Consider the following 17,700-nt stretch of genomic DNA (forward strand, 5'->3'; position numbering starts at 1 on the left):
TTTACGTGAGAGGGTAGGAGATGGGACTTCGCGTGGTTTACTGTGAAGCCGAGTTGGTGAAGTAGCTGGATAGTGGCGTGCGTGTGTTGTACACACTGGTTGTATGAACTGGCTTTTATTAGCCAGTAGTCTAGGTATGGGAAGACATGGATGTGTTGTCTCCGCAGGTGTGCTGCCACTACTGTTAGGCACTTGGTAAATACTGGTGGTGCTGTGGTGACTCCAAATGGGAGTACTTTGAATTGGTAGTGTTGGCTGTCCACTACAAATCTGAGTAATTTCCTGTGGGCGTTGTGAACAGGAATGTGGAAATAGGCGTCTTGGAGGTCTAAAGTGGTTAGGAAATTGTTCTGGGAGAGCAGTGGAAGTACCTGCTGAAGTGTTACCATGTGAAAATGGTCTGAGTGTATGTATCGGTTTAGGGGCCTGAGGTCTAGGATGGGCCGTATAGTGTCGTCCCTTTTTGGTATGAGAAAATATAGGGAGTAGACCCCTATATTTTGTTGGTTGGCAAGAACCAGTCTATCGCCCCATTTTGCAGGCGGGAGATTACCTCCTGTTTTAGTAGTGTTAGGTGTTCCTGTGACATTGGGCACTGTCTGGGTGGAATGTTTGGGGGGTAGATATTAGTGCTAGGCAGTAGCCTGACCAAATTATTTGTGTTACCCATTTGTCTGAGGTGATGGTAGTCCAGACAGGAAGGAAATTTTAGAGTCTGCCCCCGACCGGAGTGGGATGGTCTGGGGGGAGCGGAGGGGAGTCATTGGGTAGGTGCGGAGGCAGAGCGGGCAGTGTTTGTCTTGCCTCTGCCTTTATTATTGTTGCCTCTGTAGCCGCCTCTTTGGTATCCCCTTGTAAAGGTGGATTGGGTAGGGGCTTTAAATGAGGTGGAAGCAGTGTCAGAGGAGTAGCCTCTGGATGTGCTCCGAAAGGAAGAGCGGCGAAAGGAGTGTCTGGGAGAGTGTGATTGTAAGGCTCCCATAGACTTCGCCGTATCTGTCTTTTTTCATTTTTTCTAGGGGCTCATCCACTTTTAGGCCGAACAGATGTTCCTGGTCAAAGGGGTGGTTCAGGATGGAAGCTTGCACTTCTGGTTTAAATCCTGAGATCCTTAGCCAGGCATGGCGACGGAGGAGGATGCTGGTATTAATGGCTCTGGAGGCGGTGTCAGCTGCATCTATTTATTTATTTTTTAAATTTATAAGGCGCAACAGCTACCCAAGAAGGGTTTCCCGGCGCCGAGACACAGCATAATGATGGCAGGGGAATACTGGCTGTTCAAGTTATTGTTCGAATAGCCAAGTCTTAACGTGCCTTCTAAACCTGGCATGATTTTCCTCCTTACGAATGAAAGGAGGGAGTGCGTTCCAAAGGGGTGGTCCAAGGTGGACGAAAGATCTGCCTCCCATTCTTGCCAGTTTGAATCTTGGAACGCAGAAGTTGGCAGCTGATTGCGAGCGAAGGTTTCGCTTGGGAGTGTAGGGATGAGCCAACGCTAGAAGGTAATTGGGTGCAATGCCAGCTTTAATTCTGAACATGTAGTTCAGGGCTTTGAAAAGGATTCTACTTTCTACCCTGAGCCAGTGGAGTTCACGGCGGTAGCTCGAGACTCCGGAGTTTTTGGGGATTCTGCACAGTAATCGAACAGCTGCATTTTGGACAAGCTGTAGTCTACTGACTACCGCTTTGTTGGAACCAAGGTACAGAATATTGCCGTAGTCAAGCCGTGATGTTATAAGGGCATTGACTACGGTTTTTTGAGTGGAGGAGGGCAGCATCCAAAGGATTTTCCTCAGCCATTTGATAATGGTAAGGCATAGGCCGACAACTTTACTGGCCTGTTGATTCATGGAAAGGGAGATATCCATGATGACTCCCAAATTACGTACTTGAGTAACTGGGGTGGGAAAAATTCCCATCTGACTGGGCCAGTGAGAGGGATTCCAAAGATCTCGTTGTTTCCCTAAGAGAAGAATCTCGGTTTTGTCTCCGTTAAGCTTTATTTGATTTCTTGTCATCCAGTTAAGGATGCTTTGAAGCCCTAATTTAAGGAGAGACGGAGATGATGGACAAGATTCAGATAGGGAGAAGATAATTTGGGAATCGTCGGCGTAGGTCATGAGGGTAAGTCCAGATCCTTCCGCTAAGTCGGCCAGGGGTCTGAGGTACAGATTAAAAAACAGGGGGCTCAAAATAGATCCCTGAGGCACTCCGTGAGGGGCTTTAAAAGTGTCGGAGCAGGCCAAGGAGGATGTAATTTGGAATGTCCGTTGAGCCAAGAAGGACCGGATCCATTCGAGCGCTTTCCCATGGACACCGTTTCTGTATAACGCCTTGATGAGTGTTTCGTGGGATATGGTGTCAAAGGCCGCGCTCAGGTCTAACAGCACGAGCGCGACCGTTTGACCATTATCAAGGAGGTTCCGGATGTGTTCAGTAACTCCTAGGAGGATGGTTTCTGTCGAAAAGCCAGCCCGAAAACCCGATTGCGAAGGGTGCAAGAGCGAATTATTTTCAGCAAAGGTGGATAAGACCGACTGGACGTGTCTCTCCAAACATTTGGAGAAGGCAGGGAGCAAAGATATAGGTCTATAATTTGCCGGGAGTTCCGGATTTGCTGTGGGCTTCTTTAGCAATGGCGTTATCATGGCGTGTTTCCAAAGGGCCGGAACTGTGGAAAGTTCTAACGAAGAATTGAGTGTATCCACAATGATTTCCAGGGAGCGATCGTCCAATTGTTTAATTACTTTGATAGGAATCGGGTCCCTGGGGGAGCCGGATTTGATGGTCTTAAAAATGGTCTTCAGTATGTTAACCGTGATGGGAGGCCAAGATTCCAGGGTGTTCTCACAGGAGGGAGCAGATTCCATGTCAGTAGGAGGGGATGGTTCATTATTATTTGTTTTAATGTCCCTGATGATTTTCTCAATTTTTTCGGTGAAAAAGCAGGCTAGATCTTGACATTGATGAGTGTTAAGAGGGGGAGCCGTAGCTGTGGTTTGTGCACCTGCAAGTTCTTTAACCTTATTGAACAGAGTTTTCGGCTTATTGGTAGCTTCCATGATGGTGTTTGAAACAAACAGAGCTCGCGCTTTCGCGCAAGCAGTGTGGTATAAATTTCTGGCTTCATGGTAGGTCTTTCTTATGTCAGGGGCGTAGTCTTTACGCCATTGACGCTCAAGCGCCTTACATTTCGATTTTTCAATCTTCAAAAGGTCATTAAACCATGGGGCAGGGTGACGGTGTCTGTTTCCTTTGATATGAGGGGTGGGTAAGCAATGATCAGCGGCGTCACTAAGCCATTGTTGAGTAGCTGCTGCTAAGCTATCCATGTTATGACCTTTTGTAGGAGGGTTTTCATGGAGTGCAGCGTTAAATTTTGCCATGTCCAGTAATTTCCAGTTTTTCCTGGATGTAGCTGAAAAAACAGATTGTATACTAGTGGTAGGTGGGAGATTAATGCTAAATTTTACTAGATGGTGGTCAGACCGGCAAATGGGGATGGTGTCATGCCATTTTAGCTCGTTGATATTAGAAATAATGGGGTCGAGTAAATGGCCCGCTTTATGGGTAGATCCAAAATTGACTAAGGTCAGGTTAAGGGCCGTCAGATCATCTAACAAATTTGAGCAAAAGGGGATAGAAGGGTCGTCAAGATGTAAATTAAGGCCACCAATAAGTGAAAAGTTTTTGGAGGCTATATAGTACGGAGTAATATAATTGGCTAGATTTGACGCCCATTGGGATGAATTGCCAGGGGGCCGGTATATCAATAGGCCAGACATCGTAAAGTTCGGGTTCAACGATATTTTTAAAAAGCCGGCTTCGCAGTCAGGAATGTCAACTGGTTCTAACGTACATTTCATGTCTCTGTTGAAAATGATTGCAATTCCACCACCTAGTTGTTTATTTCTATCTATCCTGATGATTGCATAGTTGGCGGGGAGGGCAGTGGCAACGTCTGGGCCAGCACTCTCGTGTAGCCACGTTTCTGTCAGGAAGAGGGCGCTATGTTTATCTTCCAATAGGAGGTTAAAGATGTCTAATTTGTGTTTCGGTAGTGAGCGGCAGTTAGTACTATAGAGTAAATATTCTTGTGCCACAGCGTTACAGGGCTGTTTGCGTTTCCTGTGCCTCCTCGTAGCATCAGAATAAGGTTGGCGAATGGTAAGGGCAAGGTTGCAGTTTGGGCAAGAGGTGACTCCGGTTTTGTGGAGTTCGAGCGTTGTACACCTAGTGTTCGTGATCGGGCGTAGCACTCTTAGTTGACTAGGGGATCTTACCAGTCTTTTAAGAGTGGGTAGAGCATAGTCCTCTGCCCCGTGCCCCGTCCTGGCCCGGACGGGCACCGACGGGCTAGTCTTAGGCGTGTCTTCGGCGTGCTGAGTGCGCGCCCGCTGCGCTCGCCTGCTGGGCTTCCGGGGAGTGAGCATTGTTATGGGGAAGATGAGGGGGCGTGGCTTAGCGTTTGGGGCGTGGCCTAGTGTCTCATGGGTGGTGATGGCGGCGAAGTTATGGCCCTCCCTACAACAGCGCTGGCTCCGCTGCGCAGGAGAGTGTCCCAAAGCCCAGAGACAGCTAAGATCAACTACGTAGCTAGAATAACACAGTTTGTTTTCAAAATCTACAATGTGGAAAAATGCAACAAATCGTCTTCTACATCAACAAAGTGCAAATAGGCAAAGATTAAAAGGATTAAAACTGAGGAACGTCACCCCCGGCTTCCGCCTCGGGAGTAGCTGTCTGTCTAGGGCACAGCGGATGGAGGTATTGGTAATGGTTTTGCCCTCCTGAATTAACTCATTTGCCCTATTTTTATATTTATCAGGGAGGTGTTGCATTATGGCTTCTAGTTCGTCATAATGGGCCCTGTCGTATCTTGCCAGTAGCGCTTGTGTGTTAGCGATGCGCCATATGTTGGCAGCTTGGGATGCAGTGCGCTTGCCTGATGCGTCCAAGAGTTTTGACTCTTTGTCAAGTGGTGGTGCTTCGCCTGACGCTTGGGAGTTGGCCCTCTTTTCTGCTGTAGACACTACTAGGGAATCTAGTGGTGCTGGCCCTCTGATGTAGGTAGGGTCTGTAGGGGCGGCTTTATATTTTTTGTCAATGCGCGGGTTAATGACCCTGGCTCTGACTGGGTCTTTAAAAACCTCCGGCACATGTTTGATAACTCCCTTGAGCATGGGCAGTATGGAGGTGGCCCTATGCGTGGTGTCAAAAGTATCAAGGAGGAAGTCCTCCTCCACGGGGTCAGTATAGAGATCTACCCCGTGATAGTGTGCAGCCCTTTGGAGTAAATGGTTGAACCCCAATGAGTCTTCTGGTGGGGATGGTCTCGAAGGGTAGAGATCATCTTGTGGGACGTTAGGAATGTCCGGGATGTTATAGTTATCCCATGGGTCTGGGGAGCCTGTGGAAGTGGGGTCCCCTGTAGGTAGGTCATGAGGTATGTCCCCTATGTCTTCATAGACATCATCATCATCCGGAGAGGGTGTGGGGGAATGATGAGGTGGGGGGAGAAGGAGAAGGTGGAGGAGGGGAAGGTGGAGGGGGAGGAGGAGGTGGTGAAGGCATTCTGAAAGGGGAGGTAGCAGAGTCCTTCCTCTTTGGAGGTGGAGCTGGGGCAGGCTTTTCAGCTGTCTCTTTTTGATGCTGAGCATCAAATGTCCGGTTTTAGGGTCCTTGATCAATGTCTTTTGCAATGGATCAGGTGGTTTGTCCGTCGGCGCCGAAGGCATCTGTGCCGTAGGTTTTCTTGCTTTAGGGTCTGAGCTAGTCCTCTGTTTGGAAGTATGCGACTTGGAAAGGGTTGGCTGTTTAGTCGGTGCAGAGATGGTTTTCGGCTTCGAGATACCGGTGTCGGTGGCCCTGCGTTTTTTGCTCGGTTCCGGGGATGGTGTCGGTACCGAGGAGCTGGAGCTGGTTTTCAGCGCCGAGTGTTTCGGTATGGAGCTCGGTGCCGAGGAGGAGGCCATTTTCTTTTTCGGCGTCGGTGCGGAGGAGTGTTTCTCGGCACCGACGGTGGGCTGGCTCAAGCCCGAGCCGCTGGAAGGCTTATTGGGCTTCTTTACCGGTCCCGAAGGTGCGGTATGGGAAGCAGTGTCTTTGGTCTAGCATAGGCCTGGAGGCGAAGGCGTGACCGAAGCCTTTTTCGGTGCCGTCGAGGGTGTGGGGGGTGGAGGGGATTTCGGTACTCACGACCCCCTGTGCCGGAGTGATATCCTCCACATCTGAATCGTCGGCTTCGGAGGAGCGGACGAGGCCCTCGTCGGTGTGTTGTCCTTCTGGAGCGTCGACGCCTTCCCCGAAGAGGTCATCTGGAATCGCCGTCGACGAGTGTGCCATAGTTCTTCGTGCCCTTCGGTCTCAAATGGTTTTCTTGGACCGGAAGAACTTGCACGCCGGACAGTTTCGAGCCTCGTGTTCAGGGGAGAGGCATAGGTTACATACTTCGTGGAGATCGGTGTGGGGGAATTTGGACCCACATTGAGGGCACTTCTTGAAGGGAGTCCTTTCCATTAGCCAGGACCGGACCTTGGGTAGGCCCGAAGGCTGTCGTCGACGCCTGGAATCGAAGTCTTGATCGATGAGAGCCACGCAGAGTGTGGAGATAGCGATCGAAAACAATACCGTGATTTGGGGTGAGGATTGCATGTCGATAGAAGAACTGGAAACTGTTCGGAACCGGAGCGCGAAGATCACATCCGAGCCCGATGGCGGAAAAAAAACTATCTGAGGATGGAGCCGAAGCCCATGCGCAATACGATCCAAAGGAGGAGTCACCGACCTCGTGACTTCCAAAGACTTTCCAAGAGGAAAAACAACTGCAAACATCCAGGCCCAACACCAGATGGCGATCTATGCACAGTGTGTAATCTGCAGCTCACATGCCTCGAACATATATTTCAATGCATTAGACTTTTACACAAAAAACTATTGGAAAAAAAAGAAGTGTTGAATACTAATGGCTGAACTTATTGAGAGCTAGGCTGCACACTGCTAGAGAGGAGGGTGGTGACCAGCAGTTGGGGTGCGATTTCCGGCAAGATAACCTTTAACAATGACCTTGCCTAATACATGAATTTTACAAATTTGGCCAGCTCAGTCACAGTTTCCAATGAGAATAGAAGGTTTTGAGCCCCTGTGACAGATTGTGTACCATGATGTAAAAAGACTAGCCTCAAGAGTGTGCAATGGGCATTGTGTGGTACCAGACAACAGCATAGTAAGTGTGTCAGTGATTCCTTTCTATAGTCACACAATCAGCAGCATATGATGTTTTTAATCTATTTCCAGCTGGCATTCAGTTCTCCTATTCGGAGGGGTACCAGACTTGCCTATAGTATTAGTTTTAAGCCACGTTTGCCCAGTGCTTTATGAAACTGTAATTTGCTTGACTGGTTTGTTAGAACTATTGTTAGGGAGTCATGTGTGCTCCTCTTCCCTAAAGCGTTAAAATCCATTTCACGTGAGCGGAGGTGCAATTGCTTTTCTATAGCAGCTTTGAAGGCTGTATAATTGATGGTGCTTTGGGTCCAGTTTTCTACAGCGAGTTGTAACTTCTCCTCTGCCATTCTGAGATTCCTGTACTAAGGATTACTGTTGTATATGAAAATTGTTTTGAAGACCTTCTTCATTGTGTTTTCTGGCGCAACAGCTGTCTGATAGGAATATTTCGCCAGGACAGCCATACACTCGAGATTTTGATTGACCAGGCCAAATTCAAGTCTAATCAGAGGATCCCGCATGTGGGAAGGCAATTGGAAAACACACTATCAACTCATGCATTGAAGTGTGTCCAGTTCAGCAGCCAACATACTGGGAAATGCTTGCTGTGCGTATGCAGCCGAGGGCAGACGCTTTGCCATAATCACCCTCCTGATGGCCGTGGTTGTTGGGCTTTCGAGTGTTATTTAGTTTACGGAGAGCATCTATGACAACTTTTCTTTGTGCTTCATTTTTTCCAGATTTAAGATCGGATTTCCGGTTTCACAGAGCCATACCCAAAGATGATTGTAGTTTGTTACGCATTCTAGCCTCTGTGACCCCAGCCACCATTTTGTGCCTTTTTTTTTTCTTGAAGCCCGAAGATCACAACTATGGTTTTATCCGCGTTGGTGATAAGTTTGTTCTTTGTATTGTATATGTTCAATGCGTTAAGTGCCTTCTGGAGGCAGACTTTCGTGCGATCTAAAAGAACAAGGACATCCAGGTATTGCATGAGGCAGATTTTCTTTTTTTTTTTTCAAACCTCGGGGTGGTTAGGTTTGCACCTGTTAATGCCGGGCCCAGATCTGCTGATATACGTTGAATAAAATTGGGGTAAGTGCTGGAGCAGAGTTTTCTGTTGAAAATCTATTGGGTTTTTAAGCTCCAGTTTCGTCTATATGTTTTGATTTAAAACCACTAATTTAAAACGACTAATTAATAGTTTGTTTTGTTCTGATTAACCAACATTTACTAATGAGAGAAAACTACACGTGGGAATGCATTTATGTTGCTTAATAATAATGTGCAGGTTTAATTAAATGAATGTTGCTGAGTGTTGTTTGTTTAAAGCACAAAAACGCTTTTGAAATAACGTGTATTAATGCTTTACTGTGTTGCAAAAGGCTAGATAATTACATACACATAAGGGTATTAGTGGGGTTAACACTGTTCAATCACTATGCTGTGGTAACGTTGTTTTTGTCTCTTTTAATTAAGATGGTCCGTTTTGGCCTATGATAAAATGGCTGCCGTTTAAAGCCTGTGCTCGAGTGATCGAATTTTGTTGAGAGGGCCTTGCTGAATATGGTCGAGAGTCACCTGACCACAGCCTTCGCCTGGTTTTGAAAAGTTTCCGTGATGACAGTGACTCAAGGCAAGCGTCCAAGTAACCTTGGAGGACAAGGGAGCCACAATGAACTTTGTGATTACAGCGGTGGTTCCGAGGAACTGTGTGCGCAAAAGAAACATTTGTAAAACTCGAGTTTCCTTCTTCCGTCTTTTTATTTTTGTGATTTTTCTGAGCGGAGATTTTCCAAATGTAGCGATGTTACATCCTTTCCTGCTCGCTCTGCTCAGCGGTTCAACGGATATTCAGAACATTTTATGTTTCTTTAATTTGTAAGATTTTCTATAAGTATTGTTAGCCTAGAGAGGGTCTAAGGCCACTTCTTCCCAAACCTGCGTTGGTGAGGATCGATGCTGTGAGGACGGCGACTCGGGAGACTTCTACTGAGAGACCTGTCCTGACCCATTTATGACATTTAGCTAGAATAGGTAATTATGAGAATAATGATTTTGCTTAATTGATTTCCTTTGAACTAATTTTAGATAAAATACCATTATTTTTAATACAGTGTTGGTGGTTATTTCTTGTCGATTATTGAGTACTCTATTTTTGATTATTGTTGTTTATTTCATGACTCAGGACAGTATCAAACTGATCCTATTGGCCTCACTGAAGATGCAGGGTGTTCTCCGCAGGTTCAATGCTAATAGAGTAATCGAGTGTATGTTAGTGAAATGGGCCCAAGTGTATGATGAGTGCATGTGCGTGTATCTGTGAAATTACTCAATCCGTGGAAGTAGGGAGAATTTGTATGCCCTGATCTGCACCAATTTCCTGGTAGCAGAATTTGATGGTTTTGATTATTGTCTTGATCTGATTAGATTGCTTGTACATTGGCTTTTTGATTCATTGATTATTGATTGATGTTGATATATGTACTAATACTATATGTTGAAGTCGTCGTGTTGAGTTCTATGTAGTGCTTCTGGAACTTGGGAGCTGGTAGCAGTTCCGTAGTAGGGCAGAGGGAAGTATATACTGCTCTCGGGAAAAACGGGATTGTTGGTCCTGTATGTATGCAGGAGAAACGTGTGACAATTAAAGTTGCACGTCACATTGTCTGGGTTCGGAATCAGTGACATCGTCGTGTGTTACTATTAGGGATATATTTTCGGTATAAAAGGAGTGCGTATGGTAGCGAAGGTTATCTGTGAAACTCTGGTCTTAAGTCCCAGGGATCCGTAAGGTTCGCCGTTAAAGCTTATTGCGGAAGAAGTAATAGGTATTCTCTGAGCTTGTCTGAAGGACTGGGCAGGGGTATATACTGCTTGGTTAACGTGTGTTATAATTCTGTAGTAGGGCAGACTGTTCGCTGTTCTCGAAAAAGCAGAATTCTGTGCGTATGTACTACATTTTTCTTGTATGAATGTGCGTGAATGTATGAGCATTTAGTTGATTGTAAAACTCTTTGGAGAAGTCCTAGAGGAAACAGTTAATGGATGCATGTTAGAAGGGCAGAGTAGAGGGATGTGCTACTGTGCCAACGGGATTCTTGTGAAATAGATTTTCTTTACTATTCTGTGGTTAGCGAAGCAGACAATGGAGATGTTTATATGTTGTAACTAAGAGATCTTGTAGAAATTTGACACGAAGTCTATTGAGAAGTTTTGTAAAGGAGGGGTAGACGAGTGACAGGAGACAGGAGCAGGAGCGACTGCAGCGACTGTTGACGTCATAGAGACCGCGCTCTGATTGGGTAGTGGATCAGAACAGTGTTCGCGCTGGGATTGGTGCGTTGGTGTGAGCCGCGCAAGGATTGGAAGGGGTACAGGGTGACGTAGACGCTCCAGGATTGGTGCGTTGGTGTGAGTCGCGCTGTTATTGGATGAAATATCGTATTATACAGTTGTATTAAGGAAGGGATTAGAAAATTTTGGTAAACGCTAAAATGTATTACCAAGAAGAGAAAAAGAAGAAATCTTTGTTTGGGAAAATAAAACGATGGTTTGACAAGGATAAAGATGTTAAAACAAGAGAAGGTGAATTGTTACCTCCAACGAAAACGCCTGCATCCTTCATGGCTGCGAAATATGGGTATCATACCTGTATATGGTTGGAGAATTGGTTTAGGTATACTAAGGAAGATGGTGTCCTAGCATTCCCAGAACATGGTTCATTTAATATGGCCGTGTTGAGAAATTTACGGGAAAAGATGTTGTGTCTTGACCCAAGACCAAGGCCGACACAATTTGAGGCATTGGTGGAATGGGAAGATGAAGTACATGAGCGAGAAAAACAGAGGTCTGGAGGCAACTATAGGTACATGTTTGGGAGGAAATATGATCGTGAAACTCATCATGATCGAATGAAGAGATGGCGAGATGCTAGCATGTCAGAAGGATTATATCCTATGAGGACTGTTGAAGAAAGGAAGGGTGCGGAAAGGGTTCCTGAGGCAGAAGTGAAAAGATATGGAGTTAATGAGTATGAGGATGAGGTCTTGAATGACATGATTTACAAGAGACCACCTCCATATAGACCAGAACCAGAAGAAAGCACACTAGTTGTTTCTCCGATAAGAGATACATTGCGTATTATTGAGACAGAAGTTGTGACACCTGAGTTAAGAAGTGGTAATCCTTTCAGGGAAAAAGAGAGAGAGAGAATCGGTGTAGTGACGAGAATACGAGAGAATTAGCCAGAACTACATCTGAACTGACTGAAAAGATTAGAGAACTGACAAAGAATCTAGAAGCTGTTACGGTGCCTGTAACCATAGGTCCGGTTATGCCTATTTTTGATAAGCAGAGGACAGGTGAAAATGGTTTGGTGATTCCATATGTTGGGAATAAGATAACAAGTTTGGCTGGTCCCTCAGGAGACTCAGGAAAAAGGACAGAAAGTAGTGATTTGAGACAATTCAGACATGACACATGTAGTGGAGGATTAGAGGTACAGTCTAATCCGAGATCGGATACTAGTGATACTGGTTGTTCAGGGATGCCAGTTTTAGAACCACAGAGGATGCAAGAAAAAGTGGTTCCAGTGAGAAAAACTACTGAAATAACAGCTGAAGATTTGAATGATTGGATGAGAGTCCTTCAAAAGAGGGATAAAGATTCACAGGCAATTGATGTGGCCAGGTTACGCATAGAATTAGAGGAGCTTGTTGCAGGGACAATTCCTACAGACATTCTAAAAAATAATCATGATGGAGAATTATTATTTATGTGTAAGAACATCACTTGGAGAGCTAAAAATACACATGACAGGTTAAGAGCAATAGCGAATGAGCAAGGAGTTGACATTGATAAGGTGAAAGCCTTGCAGAAGTCTTACAGGATGGATTTTACGGACAAGGATATTGAAAATATGAATGGTGCTGGTAGAACAGGACAGATTAAGGAAATGATCGCACTGTTGCGAAGATGGGGTGATGTAGAGAAGTGGAAGGATAGGTGGTACAAGAAAAGGGAAGAATCAGTGGATAGGACTTATTCAGCATTTCCTGTAAGAGAAAAAGAGAAAACAGTGGATGCTTATCCTATGAGAGAAATACCTGGAGGAGGATATGTACATGTTCCATGGACCAGACAGGATATTTTATCATTTACGAATGATTTCCCTCGACTGAGAGAAAAGCCTGTTGAGTGGTATAGGCAGGTAGACAGGTTTGTGAAATTGTCAAAAGTGCTGTGGATTGACCTGAATAGTCTGTTTGATATAATTGTTCCAGCAGACTTGTGGGCTGAGTGTAAAATAGTTTTAAGTTGGCCTACTGAGGAATATCCAAGAGATCAGAGAACAGGAGCACCAGATCCAGAGGTAATGAGGAAGTATGAACAGGTGATTGTATACCTGAAAAGTAAAGTACCTCCGAAAGAGACAGACTGGGTTAAGATAGATCGAACACATCAGGAAGCAAAATAATCAGTTCATGCTTTTTATGAGAGGCTGATACTGGCTTTTAAACAATTCAGTGGGGATGAGCACCTGGGTGACAAGGATTTGAGTCATTTTGTATACAGATTTGTATATGGCCTGAGACCTGAGATTAGTGAGAGAATTCGTGAGCATACAGTGGACTGGCAGAGTAAGAAAATAGATGAGATTCTGAGACATGCAAAGTACTTCAGTGATGAAATTGAAGCAAAACAAAGAAAGCTGAAAGAAAAGGCAATGTGGGCACAAGTGAAGGTTGCGGAAAGACAAGAAGCACAGTTGGTGGAACAGGCAAATAATCCAGGGAATAGGCCCAGATATGCAGGGAAAGGAAAGGGGAATCTTGAGGAAGCAAAGAAAAAGTTTCCTTGTCACAACTGTGGCCAACTGGGACATTGGAGGTCCGAATGTACCAATCCACCATTAGCGAATAATGAGAGTAAAACCTTAAATCAACAGGTGCAGAACGAAGGGAATAATCAACAGCAGCAACAACAGAAGGTTGTGAGACAGCAGAGCCAAGAGCCAAAACCGCCCTTGCCGCAGAATAGAGGGTCACAAAAGTACAATCAGGATTCAGGATTCTACAATGATGAGCAGGTAAACGAACCAAGGCGTTCTAACCAGATACAACAGTATTTGTTAAAGAATGAAGGGAGTGAGTCTGAAGGTGATTATTGACGGTGCCGAGGAGAGGAGGAAGAGTGCATACTTGGTGAAACTCTAGAAATAGACCAGGCAGGACCATTTGTAGATGGGAAAATAAATGAAGAAAGTGTTACTTTTTTAGTAGACACAGGTGCGACAAGATCAACTGTCAGGTCAGCAGATGTTAAAAATCTTCCTCTCTCGGATGAAGCAATCCAAGTAGTGGGTGTAGCCAATACACAAATCAAGACACGTCTTACCGAACCAGTAAGGGTGAGAATAGGGAAATTTTCAGACATGCACAGATTTATTGTCTGTGACACTAGTCCAGTGAACTTGTTAGGCAGGGATCTGCTATGCAAGATGAATTGTACAATTTTCTGTACACCGGATGGAATAGCTTTTGAAACACCAGATGAGGATGTTTTGTACCGGATGACTCTAGATAATAGAGAGAGTGGGATGGTTGGTGCATATGCTGTGTTTAATCCGGAGGATTTGCCTCAAGAGCTGAGAGACACAGTGAAAAGGACAGTTTGGGATTTTACTGGAGAGGATGTGGGATTGATGAATAATGTAGATCCTGTGAAAATTTCAGTGAAAGAGGGAATTACTTATCCTAACATTCCTCAGTACAAAATGACACCAGAAATAATTGAAGGAATAACTCCTATAATTGAGAAAATGATTCAGGAGGGAATTTTGAGAGAACTACTGAGTAGCCCGTGTAACTCACCGATAATGGGGCTGAAAAAGCCTAATGGGAAGTTCAGGATTGTACAAGATTTGAGAAAAATTAACAAAATTGTGGTGGCATGTTGTCCCATTGTGCCAAATCCGTCAGTGATTTTGTATCAGATTCCACATGATGCTGAGTGGTACACAGTGATTGATTTGTGTCATGCTTTCTTTTCAATTCCATTGCATCATGACAGCCAGCCGATTTTTGCATTTAGATTTGGCCAGCATATTTTGGCATGGTGCCGAATCCCACAGGGGTATACAGAGAGTCCTTCGATATTCAATCAATTATTGAAAAAATCATTGGAGAGTTTGATCATGCCTGAAAACTCATTGCTAGTGCAGTATATTGATGACCTACTTGTGGCATCAAAGACACGTGAAGCTTGTGAAGTAGATACTATAGCTATACTGAATCATCTCGTAGATGGAGGGTTAAAAGTATCTCCAGCCATATTGCAATTTTGCAAGAAAGAGGTGCATTATCTTGGACACAATATTGAAAAGGGTCTGAGAAAGGTGACTGATGACAGGATCAAAATAATCAGGGGAATGAAGGCCCCAAGGACCCAGAGGGAAGTGAGAATGTTTCTGGGGATGGTGGGTTATTGTCGTCAGTGGATTAGTAACTTTTCCCTGATAGCAAGACCACTGATTAAACTGACAAAGAGTGAGGTGAAAGACCCATTGGAACTAGATGGAGAACAAATGGCAGCATTTGAGGAGCTGAAGAGCAGAATGTGTGAAGCCCCTGCTTTGGGTATGCCAGACTATGAAAAAGAGTTTGAGTTGTACTGCAGTGAGAGAAATGGATGTGCACCGTCAGTGTTAATCCAGAAGCATGGACAGCTGAGGAGGCCTATTGCGTACTTCTCATCGACACTTGACCCTGTAGCTGTAGGTTTACCAGGTTGTCTGAAATCAGTAGCTGCTTCATGCAGAAGCCTGGAACAGAGTGAGGGAATCATAATGGGATATCCTGTAAGGGTATTCGTACCTCATAATGTGGCAATTCTTTTGACAAGAAGCAGAACTCAGTACATGTCACATAGTCGGCTGACTAAATATGAGAAAGTCATTCTGGGAGCATCAAATGTGACTCTTGAGAGATGTGTGAATGTGAATCCAGCAACATTGGTGCCAGATATTGAAAATGTGGGTGTGAAGACAGAAGATGATCACAATTGTTTAGATGTGCTTGATTACTGTACAAAACCGAGACCAGACATAAGAGATCTTCCATTGCCTGAGAGTGATCATGTGCTGTTTGTGGATGGATCATGTCTGAGGAATGATGAGGGTGTGCTGAGTGCAGCATATGCAGTGTGCAAGGTTTCAGAAGTTATGGAAGCTTCACCATTGAAAGGAGTGAAATCTGCTCAAGTTGCTGAATTGGTAGCATTGACAAAAGCTTGCAAAATTGGAGAGAATCTGAGAGTGACTGTGATGACTGATAGTCAGTATGGATTTGGAGTTGTGCATGATTTTGGCCAGCTTTGGCTACAGAGAGGTTTCTTGACGTCGAGTGGGACTCCAATAAAGAATGCTGAAGTGATTGGAAAATTACTTGAGGCGATACAGCTGCCTAAAGAATTAGCAGTTGTGAAATGTGCTGCTCATGGACAAGGAGATGATTTTGTAACAGTTGGAAACCGATTCGCAAATGACATTGCACAGTATTGTGCTAAAAATAATCACTCGATTAATAGGGAACGAGAAGGGGAAATGTCTTTTTGTTCTGTGATGTTTACTAATGTCCTAGAAACATGGGATGAAGTGAAACAGTTGCAGGATGAGGCAGGAAAGGAAGAAAAGAAAGACTGGATCAAGGCAGGTTGTGCCCCAAGAGAAACAGACCATGTTTGGGTCTATAGGGATGGTAGACCAGTCATGCCTAACTCTATGTTGTCGACAATGGCAAGAATGTATCATGGCCAGGGACATTTGGGGAGGGATGCGATGATCAGGTCTTTTAAGCAGACTTGGTATAATGCAAAGTTCAGGACGATTGTTGGGACTAGTGAGTGTCATGATACATACTTCATTGCAACAGGATGGGGTTTCAAGGGAGGAGAAGATCCAGTTTTCCCAGGAGTGTTTTATGTTTGTGGGAACAAGGCTTATTACAGGTTGCCTGACCATTGGTATGGCACGTGTTATGTGGGCCTGGTCTTTCCAAAGATCTTTCATATGGATAAGATAGAAGAAGTAGAACATATTAATTTACTAACACGTTTTAAGAGAGAAACTTGGTCTGAAATTGTAGGTGATATTTTGGAGCTTTAATTCCAGCAGTGGGAATTTCTTTGAATGCACATGGAATTCGGAAACTGTCAACAGTGGTGGATCGCTTATCGACAAGTACCGCTGGAAGGTTTCTTTTGGTGAATACGGAGATGATTGCCGTACGTGCCATGTCTATGCAAAATCGACTTGCCCTTGATATTCTATTGGCCAAAGAGGGTTGGGTCTGTGGAATGCTGAAAGTTCAACATTGTTGCACTTACATTCCTGACGAAAGCAAAGACCTGAAGGTCTATATCAAAAATATTACTGATTTGCATAAAGAATTAGTACCACTGGAAGCTGAAAGTATCTGGACTAAAATAGCTAATAAAGTGATAGCTGTTAAGAGTTTTATTGCTGAGATAGGTAGTACTATTATAGGTAAGATATTGTTTCCTGTGACTTGTGTGATTGTTGCTTTATTGACACTAAGATTGGTGTGTTTATGTTGTAAAAACAGGGGAGGGAAAAATAAATTAATCAAAAGAAATATTGAAAAGAGAAATAAGAGGTCAAAAAGAGAACCACAAGAAATAGAATTAGAAGAATTGAGGGAGAGTGTTTACTTGGAAACGAAGAGGGATGATGAAAGGGAGTCTGGTGTGTAGTGTTGTGAAAATAAAAAAGACATTTCCAATTTCTCCTAAAATGGGACTAAATTTTTACTATTTTTTTTTGGGGTTGTTTATTTGGTGATAATATCACCAAAGGGGGGATTGCTGGAGCAGAGTTTTCTGTTGAAAATCTATTGGGTTTTTAAGCTCCAGTTTCGTCTATATGTTTTGATTTAAAACCACTAATTTAAAACGACTAATTAATAGTTTGTTTTGTTCTGATTAACCAACATTTACTAATGAGAGAAAACTACACGTGGGAATGCATTTATCTTGCTTAATAATAATGTGCAGGTTTAATTAAATGAATGTTGCTGAGTGTTGTTTGTTTAAAGCACAAAAACGCTTTTGAAATAACGTGTATTAATGCTTTACTGTGTTGCAAAAGGCTAGATAATTACATACACATAAGGGTATTAGTGGGGTTAACACTGTTCAATCACTATGCTGTGGTAACGTTGTTTTTGTCTCTTTTAATTAAGATGGTCCGTTTTGGCCTATGATAAAATGGCTGCCGTTTAAAGCCTGTGCTCGAGTGATCGAATTTTGATGAGAGGGCCTTGCTGAATATGGTCGAGAGTCACCTGACCACAGCCTTCGCCTGGTTTTGAAAAGTTTCTGTGATGACAGTGACTCAAGGCAAGCGTCCAAGTAACCTTGGAGGACAAGGGAGCCACAATGAACTTTGTGATT

Source organism: Triturus cristatus, chromosome 12 (assembly GCF_964204655.1).
Source record: "Triturus cristatus chromosome 12, aTriCri1.1, whole genome shotgun sequence".
Classification (NCBI taxonomy): domain Eukaryota; kingdom Metazoa; phylum Chordata; class Amphibia; order Caudata; family Salamandridae; genus Triturus; species Triturus cristatus.